Source organism: Salvelinus fontinalis, chromosome 30, assembly GCF_029448725.1.
Source record: "Salvelinus fontinalis isolate EN_2023a chromosome 30, ASM2944872v1, whole genome shotgun sequence".
Taxonomy (NCBI): Eukaryota; Metazoa; Chordata; class Actinopteri; order Salmoniformes; family Salmonidae; genus Salvelinus; species Salvelinus fontinalis.
The window spans coordinates 9,321,669-9,336,395 of record NC_074694.1 but is presented as its reverse complement, the minus strand read 5'-3'; the positions used below and the strand labels follow the sequence as shown (position 1 = coordinate 9,336,395).

General features: G+C 44.3%; 1 protein-coding gene across 10 annotated transcripts in view; it reads right to left on the bottom strand.

Moving 5' to 3' along the window:
- Nucleotides 1–14,727, bottom strand: part of LOC129828606 (calcium-activated potassium channel subunit alpha-1-like) — a 239,478-nt gene that overhangs the window by 95,772 nt on the left and 128,979 nt on the right. The gene's annotated exons all lie outside the window — the stretch shown is intronic.

Here is a 14,727-nt window from a genome sequence, read left to right as displayed (position 1 = left end):
CATGTCAGAAACACACAGAAAACAACATGTCAGAAACACACAGAAAACAAACATGTCAGAAACACACAGAAAACAACATGTCAGAAACACACAGAAAACAACATGTCAGAAACACACAGAAAACAACATGTCAGAAACACACAGAAAACAACATGTCAGAAACACACAGAAAACAACATGTCAGAAACACACAGAAAACAACATGTCAGAAACACACAGAAAACAACATGTCAGAAACACACAGAAAACAAACATGTCAGAAACATCTCACTTGTTGAACATGCTCCCCCCCCCCTGAAAATGTTTTTAAAAAGAAGATGAAGAAATAAAGAATGAAAGGAATTCAAAAGGTGCGACATTTTGTATTTTCCAAATAACATAAAAAAAGCACGTAATTGTGCCATGTTCTTCTACCCCTGATTAATTAAAGACCCGTGTGTACTTTACACTTCTGAAAATCACTTTGACATAGAAGAAATTAATAAGTAGTAGTAATAATTCATTCAATATCCTCACAGTACAGTGCGTACAGTAGAAGGGTTATAGCTGGGGGGGGGGGGGGGGGGGGGGTTTAGTCCATCAAAAGGCTATTTTGACACGGGGAATAAGAAGGACCGTTCGGGATCTTTAACGCCTAGACGTGTGTACAGTGCAGTGGCAGTAGTTTAAGGGTTAATAGCAGGCAAGGGGTTTTAAGACATCTTTCATGTCATCAAAGCAGCCATAGCAGATGTGGTGTAGCAGCCTCACCCTGAACGCTTGTACCTGCCACTAAGAATTCAAATTAAAAATAAATAAATAACCAAATTATATGTTATGAGTTTGGAATTACTGTCACCACTATATGTGTAACGACAGTTCAAGCTTATTGTAAACATCATATGAGGTTACAGTACAGACATATAGCGCTGCATTGCATCTCACGTGGATACAACCTATCATACCGTGTTAACACATATAGTGCCTGACCTACAGTACATAACTAGGTAAGCTATATCCTAGAATACGTCAGAAAGCCGCTAGTGTATCCCCTGGCCAATAGAGTGGACCACATGAGACAGCCAGCCCCCCCCCCCCCCCCCCCCCCCATCAAACTTAGACCACATAGGATGCTATTGTTGTTAAGTAAAGTCATACAGTCACCAAATACACTCCTCAAATAGAGGCCCTGGACACTAAACTACCCAGATCTAAGAGTGTGCGTTTCAATTGATGTCCTGTCATATATCAGCGCTGCTATTGCCTGCTAATATGTGGATCGGGAACAGTGTGACTGAATATGTCATGCAAGAAACTGCCCTAGCCTACCTACCTAGTGTGTTATAATTTGTCTAATCCTTTATACAATAAGATACATTATTGTGTCAATAAATATGCATATAAAGCTTATGATGCCAGTTATACTACACATATAACAGCAACTGCCAATTCGAAGAATAGTCCCAAGCATTGTGATTATGTCAACCCTTCACTTCAGGTGATAATAATTACAGTATATCTAGTGTGCATTCCAAATGGAGCCCTATTCCCTATATAGTGCACTACTGTTGACCAGGGCCCTATTCCCTATATAGTGCACTACTGTTGACCAGGGCCCTATTCCCTATATAGTGCACTACTGTTGACCAGGGCCCTATGCCCTATATAGTGCACTACTGTTGACCAGGGCCCTATACCCTATATAGTGCACTACTGTTGACCAGGGCCCTATTCCCTATATAGTGCACTACTGTTGCCCAGGGCCCTATTCCCTATATAGTGCACTACTGTTGACCAGGGCCCTATTCCCTATATAGTGCACGACTGTTGACCAGGGCCCTATTCCCTATATAGTGCACTAACTTTGACCAGGGCCCTATTCCCTATATAGTGCACTACTGTTGACCAGAGTGTCCCGCCCTGACCTTAGAGATCCTGTTTATGTCTCTATTTTGGTTTGGTCAGGGCGTGAGTTGAGGTGGGTATTCTATATTCTATTATTTGTATTTCTATGTTTTGGCCGGGTGTAGTTCTCAATCAGGGACAGCTGTCTATCGTTGTCTCTGATTGAGAACCATACTTAGGTACCCCTTTTTTTCACCTGTCTTTGTGGGAAGCTGTCTTTGGTTGTTGGCACTATAACCTTTAGCTTCACGGTTGTTTTCTCGTTTGTTGTTTTGTCGGCGTCATTTTTTATAATAAAAGAAAATGTACGCTCACTACACTGCACCTTGGTCCACTTCCTTCAACAGCCGTGACAACAGAGCCCCTATCTATGTAGCCTAAAGGGAATAGGATGCCATGCAGGATTCATCCCAGGGAGAATCCTCAACGGTAGCTGGATAACAGAGAAGAGTAATGACCATAGGGAGGCCAGATCTGGGCTGCTCAATAATTGAGTGGCTGGTCAGGAAGCGCTGGCTTTGTCTCTATAAAAGCCATAAAACACGGAGGAACAAGGCTGCCAGTGGCTACCTCGCTTTAAACCAAAGACGCATGAACAGTGAAGGAGACTGCATTTACAATGATATTCAGCAACTCTTGGTAGGACAATGGAAACTAAATGATATTCAGCAACTGTTGGTAGGACAATGGAAACTAAATGATATTCACCAACTCTTGGTAGGACAATGGAAATGTAATTATATTCACCAACTGTTGGTAGGAGAATGAAAATGTTATTATATTCACCAACTGTTGGTAGGACAATGGAAATGTTATTATATATATCAGAGAAAAACTATTATTTGGACCAAAAAAACAAGTGATTGCTGCCAGACTAACGAGAGAGAGAGAGAGAGAGAGAGAGAGAGAGACAACCTGCTGTCACTGAACACACAACACGCTAACCAACAAGTTGCTGCTACTGTGTGTGCCAAAGTGTGACTGAGGCAAGCAGAGAGCCTTGTTGTTAATGACATTGGGTCAGTTAATGACATTGGGTCAGTTAATGACATGGGTCAGTTAATAACATTGGGTCAGTTAATGGTGAGAATACACCTGGATGACATGAAGAATGGCCACCACTCCCTCCCTCCTTGTTCTCTATGAAGAATGGCCACCACTCCCTCCTTGTTCTCTATGAAGAATGGCCACCACTCCCTCCCTGTTCTCTATGAAGAATGGCCACCACTCCCTCCTTGTTCCCTATGAAGAATGGCCACCACTCCCTCCCTGTTCTCTATGAAGAATGGCCACCACTCCCTCCTTGTTCTCTATGAAGAATGGCCACCACTCCCTCCTTGTTGTCTATGAAGAATGGCCACCACTCCCTCCTTGTTGTCTATGAAGAATGGCCACCACTACCTCCTTGTTCTCTATGAAGAATGGCCACCACTCCCTCCTTATTCTCTATGAAGAATGGCCACTCCCTCCCTCCTGGTTCTCTATGAAGAATGGCCACCACTCCCTCCTTATTCTCTATGAAGAATGGCCACTCCCTCCCTCCTTGTTCTCTATGAAGAATGGCCACCACTCCCTCCTTGTTGTCTATGAAGAATGGCCACCACTCCCTCCTTGTTCTCTATGAAGAATGGCCACTCCCTCCCTCCTTGTTCTCTATGAAGAATGGCCACCACTCCCTCCTTGTTGTCTATGAAGAATGGCCACCACTCCCTCCTTCCTTGTTGTCTATGAAGAATGGCCACCACTCCCTCCTTGTTCTATATGAAGAATGGCCACCACTCCCTCCCTGTTCTCTATGAAGAATGGCCACCACTCCCTCCCTCCTTGTTCTCTATGAAGAATGGCCACCACTCCCTCCTTGTTGTCTATGAAGAATGGCCACCACTCCCTCCTTGTTGTCTATGAAGAATGGCCACCACTCCCTCCTTGTTGTCTATGAAGAATGGCCACCACTCCCTCCTTGTTGTCTATGAAGAATGGCCACCACTCCCTCCTTGTTCTCTATGAAGAATGGCCACAACTCCCTCCTTGTTGTCTATGAAGTATGGCCACCACTCCCTCCTTGTTCTCTATGAAGAATGGCCACCACTCCCTCCTTGTTGTCTATGAAGAATGGCCACCACTCCCTCCTTGTTGTCTATGAAGAATGGCCACCACTCCCTCCTTGTTGTCTATGAAGAATGGCCACCACTCCCTCCTTGTTCTCTATGAAGAATGGCCACCACTCCCTCCTTGTTGTCTATGAAGAATGGCCACCACTCCCTCCTTGTTCTCTATGAAGAATGGCCACCACTCCCTCCTTGTTCTCTATGAAGAATGGCCACCACTCCCTCCTTGTTGTCTATGAAGAATGGCCACCACTCCCTCCTTATTCTCTATGAAGAATTGCCACCACTCCCTCCTTATTCTCTATGAAGAATGGCCACCACTCCCTCCTTGTTCTCTATGAAGAATGGCCACCACTCCCTCCTTGTTGTCTATGAAGAATGGCCACCACTCCCTCCTTGTTGTCAACGAAGAATGGCCACCACTCCCTCCTTGTTCTCTATGAAGAATGGCCACCACTCCCTCCTTGTTCTCTATGAAGAATGGCCACCACTCCCTCCTTGTTGTCTATGAAGTATGGCCACCACTCCCTCCTTGTTCTCTATGAAGAATGGCCACCACTCCCTCCTTGTTGTCTATGAAGAATGGCCACCACTCCCTCATTGTTCTCTATGAAGAATGGCCACCACTCCCTCCTTGTTCTCTATGAAGAATGGCCACCACTCCCTCCTTGTTGTCTATGAAGAATGGCCACCACTCCCTCCATTGTTGTCTATGAAGAATGGCCACCACTCCCTCCTTGTTCTCTATGAAGAATGGCCACCACTCCCTCCTTGTTGTCTATGAAGAATGGCCATCACTCCCTCCTTGTTCTCTATGAAGAATGGCCACCACTCCCTCCTTGTTCTCTATGAAGAATGGCCACCACTCCCTCCATTGTTGTCTATGAAGAATGGCCACCACTCCCTCCCTGTTCTCTATGAAGAATGGCCACCACTCCCTCCTTGTTGTCTATGAAGAATGGCCACCACTCCCTCCCTGTTCTCTATGAAGAATGGCCACCACTCCCTCCTTGTTCTCTATGAAGAATGGCCACCACTCCCTCCTTGTTCTCTATGAAGAATGGCCACCACTCCCTCCTTGTTCTCTATGAAGAATGGCCACCACTCCCTCCCTCCTTGTTCTCTATGAAGTATGGCCACCACTCCCTCCTTGTTCTCTATGAAGAATGGCCACCACTCCCTCCTTGTTGTCTATGAAGAATGGCCACCACTCCCTCCTTGTTCTCTATGAAGAATGGCCACCACTCCCTCCTTGTTGTCTATGAAGAATGGCCACCACTCCCTCCTTGTTCTCTATGAAGTATGGCCACCACTCCCTCCTTGTTCTCTATGAAGAATGGCCACCACTCCCTCCTTGTTCTCTATGAAGAATGGCCACCACTCCCTCCTTGTTCTCTATGAAGAATGGCCACCACTCCCTTCTTGTTGTCTATGAAGAATGGCCACCACTCCCTCCTTGTTGTCTATGAAGAATGGCCACCACTCCCTCCTTGTTCTCTATGAAGAATGGCCACCACTCCCTCCTTGTTCTCTATGAAGAATGGCCACCACTCCCTCCTTGTTCTCTATGAAGTATGGCCACCACTCCCTCCTTGTTCTCTATGAAGAATGGCCACCACTCCCTCCTTGTTCTCTATGAAGAATGGCCACCACTCCCTCCTTGTTCTCTATGAAGAATGGCCACCACTCCCTCCTTGTTGTCTATGAAGAATGGCCACCACTCCCTCCTTGTTCTCTATGAAGAATGGCCACCACTCCCTCCTTGTTCTCTATGAAGAATGGCCACCACTCCCTCCTTGTTGTCTATGAAGAATGGCCACCACTCCCTCCTTGTTCTCTATGAAGAATGGCCACAACTCCCTCCTTATTCTCTATGAAGAATGGCCACCACTCCCTCCTTGTTCTCTATGAAGAATGGCCACCACTCCCTCCTTGTTCTCTATGAAGAATGGCCACCACTCCCTCCTTGTTCTCTATGAAGAATGGCCACCACTCCCTCCTTGTTCTCTATGAAGAATGGCCACCACTCCCTCCTTGTTCTCTATGAAGAATGGCCACCACTCCCTCCTTGTTCTCTATGAAGAATGGCCACAACTCCCTCCTTATTCTCTATGAAGAATGGCCACCACTCCCTCCCTCCTTATTCTCTATGAAGAATGGCCACCACTCCCTCCCTCCTTATTCTCTATGAAGAATGGCCACCACTCCCTCCCTCCTTATTCTCTATGAAGAATGGCCACCACTCCCTCCCTCCTTATTCTCTATGAAGAATGGCCACCACTCCCTCCCTCCTTATTCTCTATGAAGAATGGCCACAACTCCCTCCTTATTCTCTATGAAGAATGGCCACCACTCCCTCCCTCCTTATTCTCTATGAAGAATGGCCACCACTCCCTCCCTCCTTGTTCTCTATGAAGTATGGCCACCACGCCAACACTCTCTTCTCTGGGCTTCACAAAAACCTTTCAGAACTTTACCTTTCTAATGGCACATCTTATCTGCAACATCAGAAGGCTAAATAATGGCAATATAGCCCTTTTAAGGGCGGGAGTGGTTCAGTGGAGGCTGCTGATTGGAGGACGGCTCATTATAATGGCTGGAACGGAGCAAATGGAATGGCATCAAACACATAGAAGCCATGTGTTTGATGTATTTGGTACCATTCCACTGATTCCGATCCAGCCATTACCACGAGCCCATCCTCCCCAATTAAGGTGAAACCAACATTCTGTGGTGTGGTTATGGCATTGAAATGAGCAGACTTGTTTTCGGTGCTCTCCTGCCAATTTCGGCAAAATTATTTGAATATCTTATTTTTATCATCCTCGTAACACGAACAGCAATTTTATTGGACAATTTCAGGCATATATACATCCATTATGAATTGACTCAAACATAGTCCTCCTAAAACAAGAAGAACAACTCACAACGTGGTCCAGGCTAGGCAAGTTAGCCCTGCTAATTCTGCTTGCTCTACTAACCCATTTAGCCCTGCTAAATTAGCTAGCTCTACTAACCCAGTTAGCCCTGCTAATTCAGCTATCTCTACTAACCCAGTTAGCCCTGCTAATTCAGCTTGCTGTACTAACCCAGTTAGCCCTGCTAATTCAGCTAGCTCTACTAACCCAGTTAGCTCTGGCAATTCATCTACTTCTACTAACCCAGTTAGCTCTGGCAATTCATCTACTTCTACTAACCCAGTTAGCTCTGGCAATTCATCTACTTCTACTAACCCAGTTAGCCCTGGCAATTCATCTACTTCTACTAACCCAGTTAGCCCTGGCAATTCATCTACCTCTACTAACCCAGTTAGCTCTGGCAATTCATTCACCTCTACTAACCCAGTTAGCTCTGGCAATTCATCCACCTCTACTAACCCAGTTAGCTCTGGCAATTCATCCACCTCTACTAACCCAGTTAGCCCTGGCAATTCATCTACCTCTACTAACCCAGTTGGCCCTGGCAATTCATCCACCTCTACTAACCCAGTTAGCCCTGCAAGCTCAGCTAGCCCCTCACACCTTGAGTCCGACATGGCAACCAACAATGTCGACGACCTAAACCAGAACCAGAGCAAAGGGGTCTTGGAAGCAATCTCTGCCATGAGGGCGGACCTTTCCACCAAACTTGAAGGTGTCCTAACTTGGATTAGTGAGGTTAAACGTGACCTTCAAGCCTACTCCACGTGTTTGGACAAAGCAGACGAACGCATTAGCACAGTGGAAGATACTGTAGTCACTGTCAAAACAACAGCTCCTACAGGCCCGAGAAGCCACCCCTCTTCCCGAGTCCTTATCATGAAGTTTCTCAACTTTCTAGACAAAGAGAGTGATGTGGAAAGCCAGGGCTAAGGCCAAGATGATGAACGGGGACCAAGAGATCATGTTCTTCCCTGGACTATCTACAGACCTGCATCGAAAAAGAAAAGGCTACAACGGGGTCAAACGTCAGCTTCGGTCCCTCAATATTGCCTATGTAGTAGCATTCCCAGCTAAATTACGTCTGACAAACAATGGACGGTCACACAAGTTTGAATCTCCCTTTAAAGCCGAGGTGCTCATCCGTGACATACAACATGAATCTTCTTCCTAGCCAAAGATGCTGCTGAGTAGTTTACCACCACTTTGGACTACGGAGAATTAAACCACCTTGGATAATGTGACTGTTGGCTAGCTAACTAAAACTAGCTAGCTAGCATAACAGTGAAAAATACGGCGAGCTAGCCCACTCAAAGTTTCCTTATATTATTATATTAAATATAAACTTAACATTTAACAATTTCAACGATTTGACTGAGTTACAGTTCATATAAGGAAATCAGTCAATTTAAATAAATGTATTAAGCCATAATCTATGGATTTCATGGGAAAGGCTTAGTCAGCTGTACAACTGAATGCCTTCAACTGAAATGTGTCTACTGCATTTAACCCAACCCCTCTAAATCAGAGAGGTGTGGGGGACTGCCTTAATCGACATCCATGTCTTTGGCACCCAGGGAACAGTGGGTTAACTGCCTTGCTCAGGGGCAGAACAAGAGATTTTTACCTTATCAGCTCGGGGATTCAATCCAGCAACCTTTCGGTTACTGGCCCAACACTCTAACCACTAGTCTACCTGCCGCCACATGACTGGGCAGGGCGCAGCCATGGGTGGGCCTGGGAGGGCAAAGTTCCACCCACTTGGGAGACTGACGGGCCCACCCACTGGGGAGCGAGGCCCAGCCAATCAGAAATCGTTTTTCCCCACATAAAGGCTTTATTACAGACAGAAATACTCCTCGATTTCATCAGCTGTCTCTGTGGCTTGTCTCAGACGATCCCGCAGGTGAAGAAGCTAAATGTGGAGGTCCTGGCCTGGCATGGTTACACATGGTTGTGAGGCCGGTTGGACGTACAGCCAAATTCTCTAAAAAGACGTTGGAGGCAGCTTAAGGTAGAGAAATTAACATTAAATTATCTGGTAACAGCTCTGGTGGGCATTCCTGCAGTCAGCATGCAAATTGCACGCTCCCTCAACTTGAGACATGTTGTGTGACAAAATTGCACATTTTAGAGTGGCCTTTTATTGTCCCCAGCACAAGGTGCACCTGTGTAATGATCATGCTGTTTAATCAGCTTCTTGATATGCAACACTTGTCAGGTGGATGGATTATCTTGACAAAAGATAAATGCTCACTAACAGGGGTGTAAACACATTTGTGCACAATATTTAAGAGAAATAAGCTTTTTGTGCGTATGGAAACTTTTTGGGATCTTTTATTTCAGCTCATGTAACATGGAACCAACACTTTACATGTTCCATTTATATTTTTGTTCAGTGCAGATCGCTTCTCAGGTTGAGAAATTTCAGCATTTCATTAAGGACTTAAATCTATGTGATCCATGGAGGACTCAGAACCCAAGTAACAGGGATTATTCAAGTTACTCGTCAACATTTAAATCATATTCTCGTATGAACTACCTTTTATTTTCTTGCTCAATGTAGCAGGAAGTGGATGAGATAATATTGTTTTGAGTGACCATTCCCTGTGTCATTATTCTACAGGGAACATTCTACAAAATTCATCAAAGGATCCTCTAGATGGCGCTTGCACCCAGGCGTTTACAGGACCCAGACTTCTTACATTACAGTGCATATAGATGTTTATTTTACATTGAACACTGATCAAACGTCAATGAGTACCAGATGGGAGGCTTTCAAAGCATATATTAGTGGGCAAATGAACCGTTTTACCAGTTTCAAATAAAATCAATTAAATCTGAAATTGAGAGAGATGCCTCCCGGGTGGCGCAGCAGTCTAAGGCGCTGCATCGCTACAGCCCCGGGTTCGATCCCAGGCTGTGTCACAGTCGGCCGTGACCGGGAGACCCATGAGGCGGCGCACAATTGGCCCAGCGTTGTCCGGGTTAAGGGAGGGTTCGGCCGGGCCGGGATTTCCTTGTCCCATCGCGCTCTAGCGACTCCTTGTGGCGGGGCGGGTGCCTGCAAGCTGACTCTGGTCGCCAGCTGTACAGTGTTTCCCTCCGACACATTGGTGCGGCTGGCTTCTGGGTTAAGCAAGCAGTGCGTCAAGAAGCAGTGCGGCTTGGCAGGGTCGTGAGGACGCATGGCTCTCGACCTTCGCCTATCCCGAGTCCATACGGGAGATGCAGCGATGGGACGAGACTGCAACTACTAATTGGATATCATGAAATTGGGGAGAAAAAGGGGTAAAAAGTACCAAAAAAAACAGTAAAATCTGAGAATTGGAGAGGGAAGTAAACCAGGAATTATTTGCTCTTAGTGCTCAATATGAAGAACATTCCACTTCAATGTCTGCAAACTGCTTAACGAGGAGGAAACAGTCCTTCTATGACCAAGGTGAAATGTCCAGTAAATTGCTGACCTGGCGCATTAAGAAGTTCAATTCAGACAGAGTCATTAATGCAATTCATATAATTTACATGGACAATCATCAATGGATCCTGTAGAACTAAACCAAACATACAGCACACTTTACAATTGTGAATCTCCTGAGAACCTATATAATCAGACATCATTTTTAGATGGTCTTGATTTTCCCTCTATTTCAAAAGATACAAAATTGGATCTGGAGAAGGAATTGGACGATGTTGAAGGGAGTTAAAGCTTCAGGTCCAGATGGGCTCCCAATAAATATTTATAAGACATTTAAGGCCAAACTTCTAGGTCAAATTTTGGATACTGTATGTATGCTGAGTCCTTTCAACAAGGATGCTTCCCTTCCTCTCTAAGGAGTGCTTTAATCACTCTTATTCTGAAACTTGATAAATCCCCATCAAAATGTGAAAGTTACAGACCCATATCTAATACACAAAGACCAAAATGGCTTCGTGAAAATCCCTCAAGGTTGAGTGTGAGGAGAGTGATAAACATATCACATGTGTGAAGGGTCCCTGATACTGTTATACTCTCCCATGTGTGAGGGGTCCCAGATACTTTCATACTCTCTCATGTGTGAAGGGTCCCAGGTACTGTCATACTCTCTCATGTGTGAAGGGTCCCAGGTACTGTCATACTCTCTCATGTGTGAAGGGTCCCAGGTACTGTCATACTCTCTCATGTGTGAAGGGTCCCTGATACTGTCATACTCTCTCATGTGTGAAGGGTCCCAGGTACTGTCATACTCTCTCATGTGTGAAGGGTCCCTGATACTCTCATACTCTCCCATGGGTGAAGGGTCCCTGATACTCTCATACTCTCCCATGGGTGAAGGGTCCCTGATACTGCGATACTCTCTCTTGATGCAGAGAAGGCTTTTGATAGAGTTGAATGGTCTTGTTTATTTTAAGTGTTTAAGATATTTGGGTTTGGGAAATACTTCTGTAAATTGATTAAGATATTATATACAGACCCCACTGAAGAAGTTTCCACTAACAACTTGATTTCACAACCTTTTGGGGGGGGGAACGAGACAAGGGTGTCCAGACAGTCCAGGACACTTCCTTTTTGCTATAGAAGCCTTTACCATTGCAGTGTGAGCCAGCCTGTCAGTTAGTGGAATTAAAACATTGGATTTTGAACATCGAGTGGCCCTGTATGCCGATGATACCTTCTAGTTCCTAACAGATCTAAATAATTATATCTCTTCCCTCTCCAATTTAATTAATAACATTGGTCAGTTTTCTGGGTTTAAAGTGAATAAAACCTAATCGTCTATCCTTTTCCTCAACAAGCAAGAGAAACTGAATCCATTTGTACAGCATCCATTTGTGAATACAGAACAAGGTTTTACATATCTTGCTATTCAAATCACACCAGAAAATAGCTCCTTGAGATCAACAAATTCTGAACCAATGGTAACGAGTGTAACAGAAAACATCAACAGATGGACATCATTATATCATTATGGGGTGGCAGCGTAGCCTAGTGGTTAGAGCGTTGGACTAGTAACCAAAAGGTTGAAAGATTGAATCCCCGAGTTGACAAGGTAAAAATCTGTCGTTCTGCCACTGAACAATGCAGTTAACCCACTGTTCCTAGGCCGTCATTGAAAATAAGAATTTGTTCTTAACTGACTTGTCTAGTTAAATAAAGTCCTCTGACTCCACCACCTTTATTTTTCCCAAAGATCAAAAATAGACTCTAAAACAGAAAACCAAGGCTCTTTATTTTCCCTTTAACAGAGAGAGGGGTTACAACTTCCAAACCTACAGTGGTATTATTGGGCTGCACAATTGAGGGCTGCAATGTTTTGGTTCTCCAAGGTACCTATAGTTACCCTGGCTGCAGATTGAAATGTTGTCCACAACAGGCTTATCTTCAAATGGATTTTTGTACGCTGCTCCCTTTAAGAAACTAAAGATGAATATTATTAATCGCTTTGTTAAAAACATCCCAACTACAGTGCATTCGGAATGTATTCAGAACCCTTCCATTTATCCACATTTTGTTACGTTACATCTTTATTCTACAATGGACAAATACTTTTTTCCCCTCATCAATCTACACACAATACCCCATAATGACAATGCAAAAAAAAAATATCTATTTTTTTTTTGCAAATGTATTAAAAATAAAAACAGATACCTTATTTACATAAGTATTCAGACCATTTGCTTTGAGACTCAAACTTGAGCTCAGGTGCATCCTGTTTCCATTGATCATCCTTGAGATGTTTCTACAACTTGATTAGAGTCCACCTGTGGTAAATTCAATTGATTGGACATGATTTGGAAAGTCACACACCTGTTTATATAAGGTCCCACAGTTGACAGTGCATGTCAGAGCCACAACAAAGCCATGAGGTCGAAGGAATTGTCCGCAGAGCTCCAAGACAGGATTGTGTCGAAGCACAGATCTGGGGAAAGGTACCAAAACATTTCTGTAGCTTTGAAAGTCCTCAAGAACACAGTGGCCTCCATCATTCTTTAATGGAAGAAGTTTAGAACCACCAAGAATCTTCCTAACTGTGTGCCTGGTCAAACTGAGCAATCAGGGGAGAAGGGCCTTGATCAGGGAGGTGGCCAAACACCTGATGGTCACACTGACAGAGCTCCAGAGTTCCTCTGTGGAGATGGAAGAACCTTTCAGAAGGACAACCATCTCTGCAGCACTCCACCAATCAGGCCTTTATGGTAGAGTTGCCAGACAGAAACCACTCCTCAGTAAAAGGCACATGAGAGCCTGCTTAAAAAGGCACCTAAAGGACTCTCAGACCATGAGAAACAAGATTATCTGGTCTGATGAAATCAAGATTGAACTCTTTGGCCTGATTGTCAAGCGTCACCTCTGTAGGAAACCTGGCACCATCCCTACAGTGACGCATGGTGATGGCAGCATCATGAAGTGGGGATGTTTTTCAGAGGCAGGGACTGGGAGACTAGTTAGGATCGAAGGAACAATTAACAGAGCAAAGTACAGAGAGATCCTTGATGAAAACCAGCTCCAGAGCGCTCAGGACCTCAGACTGGGGCGAAGGTTCCGATGCTACCGCACGGCAAGCGGTACCGGAGCGCCAGGTCTAGGTCCAAGAGGCTTCTACCCCCAAGCTAGAAGCAGACTATTTGCCCCCCCCCACTACGCTGCTGCTACTCTCTGTTAGTATCTATGCATAGCCGCTTTGACAACCCCACCTGCATGTACATAATTATCTCAAATAACTCAACACCGGTGCCCCCGCACATTGACACATTGACTCTGTACCGGTACCTCCTGTATATAGTCCCGCAATTGTTATTTACTGCTGCTCTTTAATTATTTGTTTTTCTTATCTCTTACTTTTAAAAACTTTTTTTATAGGTATTTTCTTAAAAACTGCATCGTTTTAAGGGCTTGTAAGTAAGCATTTCACTGTAAGGTCTACACCTGTTGTATTCGGCAAGTGACAAATTACATTTGATTTGAATACATTTGTTTTGAAGACAATGCAGGAGTGGCTTTGGGACAAGTCTCTGCATGTCCTTGAGTGGCCCAGCCAGAGCCCGATCGAACATCTCTGAATAGACCTGAAAATAGCTTTGCAGCAAAGCTACCCATCCAACCTGATAGAGCTTTAGAGGATCTGCAGAGAAGAATGTGAGAAACACCCCAAATACAGGTGTGCCAAGCTTGTAGCGTCATACCCAAGAAGACTCAAGGCTGTAATCGCTGCCAAAGGTGCTTCAGCAAAGTACTGAGTAAATGGTCTGAATACTTATGGAAATGTGATATTCCAGTTTCTTATTTGTAATAAATATGCAAACATTTCTAAAAACCTGTTTGTGCTTTGTCATTATGGGGTATTGTGTGTGGATTTATCAGGGGGTAAAAAGAATGTAATCAATTTTAGAATAAGGCTGTAACGTAACAAAATGTGAAAAAAGTCAAGGGGTCTAAATACTTTCCGAACACATTGTGTGTGGCACGAGGTACATCAATATCTGGCTGAATCCCCTGTATTATCCAATTTAAAACCAATTTGGGGCAATAACAATTTCACACCTGGTAAAAAATGATTTGGTGTTTAATGAAACATATTGTTAAAGTAATGGACTTATATAAAGACAAAGGGCTCATGTTTACTTTGAAGAACTCAAAGAGCAAATTCAATTTACCACAAATGCATTTTTTCAAATCCTTACATTTGAGAAGCTGTATTTTTTTCCAGTCTAAAACAATCTGCAACCTCCTTTGACCACTTCAGAAACACTCTCTGTGTTATGGGAGAGGTCACATGACGTTACTACGAGCTTGGCACACCTGTATTTGGGGGAAATGGTAGCTACTCTTAAAGACA